The 5,085-nt window shown below is 48.0% G+C and overlaps 1 pseudogene; it reads left to right on the forward strand.

The window, feature by feature from the left end:
* The first annotated feature begins 519 nt into the window (after positions 1–519).
* Positions 520–639, forward strand: LOC136650422 (5S ribosomal RNA; annotated as a pseudogene).
* The last annotated feature ends 4,446 nt before the right edge of the window (positions 640–5,085 follow it).

The following is a 5,085-nucleotide window of genomic DNA, read 5'->3' on the forward strand; positions in this document are numbered from 1 at the left end:
TGTATTTTAATCAGATGCAAGTTTCATCTGTAAACACAGATATACATATTTTGGCATAGTGATAATCCTGAGCATAGTTTAAGATCTGGGCCTTAACCTTCAAGCTTCTTTCCTCGCCATTTGCAAAAAGTGTAAGATTGTGACTTTATGTTCAATCTCTATGACCATCCATTAATACCCTTCAGCTGCAATCCTAAACCACACTTTCCTGAGAGTAAGCTCCACTGAACAAAATAGGACTTACTTCTGAGTAGACCTGGTTAGGTTTGTACCCTTCAGGATTTTCCTTCTGTGCTGCCTTATTGCCATTCTGAAAATAACGGGAAACAGGAGACAGCTTATCTTTATTTATTTTAAGAATAATTCCCAGTTTTCAAGGTCAACCTCTTTTGCCTCCTCTGAAAAACTAGACTCTACCATTGAGTGGGCCTCTGCTGAACACAACACTCTTTTGGATATCACCCACACCTCACAATTAAGGAGACAAGTATGAGGGGAAGAGCCAGGACATGTGCCTTTGCTAGCAGCAACTGTTACCCTGCACATGCCCGATCTTGTCTGATCTCGGAAGCTAAGCAGGGTCAGGCCTGGTTAGTACTTGGATGGGAGACCGCCTGGGAATACTGGGTGCTGTAGGCTTATACCATACTCTTTCGAGACTGAAGGTTTCCAGTCAATCTGTGCCTGTGCTGTGAGGCCTCATAAACATGCACATATCCTTAATCATGGAGGGCCGGTTGGATCCTTAAGGTTTCATTTGATGCCTCCCTTTCTGTTTTGAGCGCTGCCGTTCACATGGTGCTGGAAGCCCAGAGAAGAGCTGAGCGACTGCAAAACAAGTTTCAGAACAGCAAGTAAAACGGCTGGGTCTTGGCAGTGCTGTTAGCGAAACAGACAGCAGCCTTTCAAAGACCAACATGGTACAGCTTCCTCTTGGCAGGCGCACTTGCCAATCCGTAGACTTTAGCGGCAAACTAGAAAACAACAAAATAAACAAGCCATAAAACAGAAAGGAGGAAAGGGGAGAAAGATATTTCACTGTAATCAAATCAGCTTGTTGAGAGACATAATCATCGAATCCTTTGTGTTATGTGTGAGAAACAGTTGTCGCGTTGGGCTCTAATTTGAGTGGCCAGATGGAAGTTTGAATCATAGACGGTAGCAGCATTTCTGGGATACACAAAACCACATGGGGTGGTAAGTATTAACTCTGTCTTTCTATTAGCATGTGTTGAGGGCTCTCTGCATGCTGGCAAAGTAGCCAGATTTCCCCAACCAAACATATCCATTTCAATGCACTTTACCTCAGCATGCAAGAGGCAGAAACTTTCCATCTACTGGAAAGTTTGTCAGTTCTTTACGGGCCTTGCAAGTGCCGTGCAGAAGACAGAGGAATGAGCTCCAGGCTCCCAATTGAGATTTGAGAGCTACAGGGACTTTTAATTTCCTTTGTGCCATTTCCACATGATTTGAATAAACATAGCTCATCTTGGAAAATTGCTCTCAGGATCATTTTAATTCTCATTACTATAAAAATAAATGTGTTTCAATGGCTTAAAAAGCTGGAAACCACAATTTTCCCTTTCATTTCTTTAAACCCCAAGACACAAAACCAACCCTTCCAGTTATGCTCCCATCATGCTGGGTACCAAATGAAGGATTACTGCTCAAGAAAGAACATTTTTGAGCTGTTAACAGGGAGGTTCTAGAAAGTGATCAATTTGCTACAGAAATCAAATGAACCCACTTTTTCCCACACAGGCAAGGAGGAGTCATCACCACTAGTAAATTCTTTGAGCTGCTCTCCTGAGAGGATGGATGAAAGGGCAAAATTATTTGACTGGGTCAATAATGGGGCAGGCTTCCTTGTGCATCACAGTATTAGCAGATTATCTTGTATTTGTATAACACTTGCCCAGGTATCCCCCCACAAACATGCGTGACACAAAAGACTTGGTTGAAACAGGGCCATGATTTATTCCATTACAAGGCTGCGCAGCGATTGGTGCAATGCAATGGGTCCTGGCTATACCCCACCCCCCTTTAGTGCGGGCACCTAACTAGGAGGCAACAGTTCCTGTCTGAGCCCTCCTTTGGGCAAACCACCTTGACTCAGAACCTGAGTTCGCCCAAGGCTCCCCCAAGTTCTTCATCACCAACCCCTGGAAACGGGGTCCAACCAACTGAATTGTTCTGCCCACCCTGAGCCGGGGAACCACAAAGGTGAGCATCCCAATTCCATTCCGGGTTCAAGCCAGGCTGCCCCCGATCTGGGTAGCCATGGGTCTCAGCACTGGCCTTAACCCAGCCTGTTGCTTGCCTGAAGGTAGACACCGGTTCCCTATTTCTCCTCCCGTTCCCGCACTACCCTGCCAGACACAGCCAACCTGGCTGAAAGACACACAAGAACCCCAAGGGGTAGGTGAAAAAAGCTTCACCCCATGGCCAATCAGGGGAAAAGTAAAAAAATTCCTACCCGGCCCCAAAAGGGCGACCAGCTAGACTTCTGACTGTGTTTAAAGGGCAGGTGGGTGGGTTCCATTGCTGCCGAGGAACAAAGAGGCTGGGGGAAGCATGGGCACCAGCCTTTAAACTACATGCCCCAGGCTTGCCCCCCAACCCCGACCAATAGCTGCTCAGCACGTCATGCAGGCGGGGAACAGGGCAAGTCTCCCTCCACCTGCATCCCCAGCTGGAGGGCTTTTTAAAGAGTTTGTGACACTTTACATGGTCAGTACTGGCACCAGAATATTCGGGGCACTGGGCCCAAGCCCTAAACTGGACCCCAAACAGTGCCCCCATGGCCCTGATGTTGCATCAGGCTCTATCGTTTATTGATACTGAGTGTTCAGGGTTGACCTGGTGAGGTGACTCTTCCAACAGGTGTGGGGCCTTGGCCAGTGCCTGACCTGGTCAACTGTTTATGCTCATAACAACTACCCTTGACTCTGGTAGTTTTGCAAGATATATAGGTATTATTACTCCCATATTTCAGATGAGGGGCTGAGACTCAGATAAGGCGTTGAGAGAAGGTGACTTGCCTAAGGCAACCTAATGAGTTTGTGCCAAAAGTGAGTTTTGCATTGGTGGCTTCCTGATTCCTTACATAGTCTCTTGGGGCCACAGTAAACTAGATGGAAATGTGTGCTATAGAGCTCTGCTGCCAACTAGAGCATTTCTGTTTTGCTAAAAACAGGCCTGCAATGGGTGTGTGGCCCCAATCAAGCCTGGGATGAGCAAGGTGTAGAGGGATTCGGTCATCAGGCCTTTCCCCATATTTTTCAATTTACAGCCCCAATCCTGAGCTGCCCAAAGTATGGGGATGCTGCGGCACCAGACACAGCTGCCACAGCATTCTGTAAACCCTGGGCAGCCACCTCCTTGAGAGAAGGGGATGTTCCTTCCCTTCCCCCTAGTAAGGGAAGTAGCCCTGCAATGGGGCTACTTAATTCTTCGGTGGCTCTAGAGCTGCCATGAGAGTCCCATGTCAGGCCGCATGGTCTGACACAGGGTTTAGGATCTGGTGGAACCGAGCTCCACCTGGTTTAGGATCTGGTGGAACTGAGCCCCAACCCCTCCTGCCCCGCTCTCTCTCCCACCACATGTCCTCCCCAGCCTCTTCCTACCCTCCCCCTGCCCCAGAACGACTCCCCCCACCTCCCCCATGCCCCCACTTACCTCTTCACCACCTAGCAATCTGGGCACCCACCAGGCAGCAGAAATTGGGCTCAGTGCCAGAGCTGGCCCAGCACTGGCTCATGCTGGGCTAGCTCTGGCGCTGGGTCTGCAGTAAGGGCTCACAAATGTAATGCAAATGGTAAGCCAGCACACACCTCTGGATCAGGCCCTTAATCTTTTCCCCAATATGTGTTGTCGAGTATCTCATAGTCCAATCCTAACTGCAATGCCTGTGGCATGATGCAGTGGCACTGAAAGAGCCACCACTGTATATGGCGCAGGCAAAGAAGCTGCTGGAATCTCTGTTAGATAAGGGGATATTTGACCCTTAGTCCCAGAGAAAGCCCCAACAGCTGCTATGGGGCTACTTAGTCCTGCGCCAGAAAATTGCAGTCCTATGTCAGTGGATTGGGCCCAGGAGGGGGAAAAAAGAAGGCTGCTACTGATCCTCCCTTTCTCTGACTCAGTCCGCCCACCCCTTACCCTGGTGCCATCCATATCCCATTTTTCTCCATTCCCAGCCTTCCCAGAACACCTCTACACCACTTGACGTGGTAACAACTTATCATTGTCAGTTCCTGGGGCCTCTCCAACTGGAGTGGAGACCCAGCGCTACCCATTCCTTCCTCTTCCTGGTTGCAGTGAAGCACTCCTGATTGCTTCTGTAATGATTTTTTAATGGTTGTTGAAGAGTAGCACGCCACAGACTAGTATTGTGGCCCTAGAGCAGTGATTTTCAACCTTTTTGGTCTCAGGGCACACTGACAAGATACTAAAATTGTCAAGGCACATCATCATTTTTTTGACAATTGACAAGGCACACCATGCTGTTGGTGGGGGAGGCTCACATCCCCCTATGGGCCTACTAATAAATGACTCTCCCCCAAACTCCTGCGGCACACCTGCAGACCATTCACGGCACACTAGTGTGCCATGGCACAGTGGTTGAAAATGGCTGCCCTAGAGAAATGGGCCGTCACACCCTTCCTTATTCTACCAACAATTCTGTGAGGTAGGTTAGTCTGAAAGATAATGCTTTACACAATTACATCTTGTATTATCTCAGTTTCTTCACCATCATTGTGCCTTCCTGTGGAATCTGGAGATGACCAAATAGAGTTCAACTTTTTCTATGAGCTACTGTGTAATTGATCACTTAAGACTAGTCCTGATGAGTTGGCACAATTGGATCTTCTACCTTTGTAGTTCAGTTTAATTTTACCCTGACAGGAAGGGGTAAATGTCAGCCACCAAGAGGGAATGCTGGCTTGCTGTTTCACAGCTGAGATAATTAGATGGACCTTTCTTGACTTCTGGAATAGAGAGTGAAAGACTCCTTCCAGGTAACAGAGCTCTTTGTTCCAGTTTCAAGAGGCTGCGACTGATGTCTTCTCTTGCAAAGGAGAA

Source organism: Tiliqua scincoides, chromosome 4 (assembly GCF_035046505.1).
Source record: "Tiliqua scincoides isolate rTilSci1 chromosome 4, rTilSci1.hap2, whole genome shotgun sequence".
In the NCBI taxonomy this organism is placed as follows: domain Eukaryota; kingdom Metazoa; phylum Chordata; class Lepidosauria; order Squamata; family Scincidae; genus Tiliqua; species Tiliqua scincoides.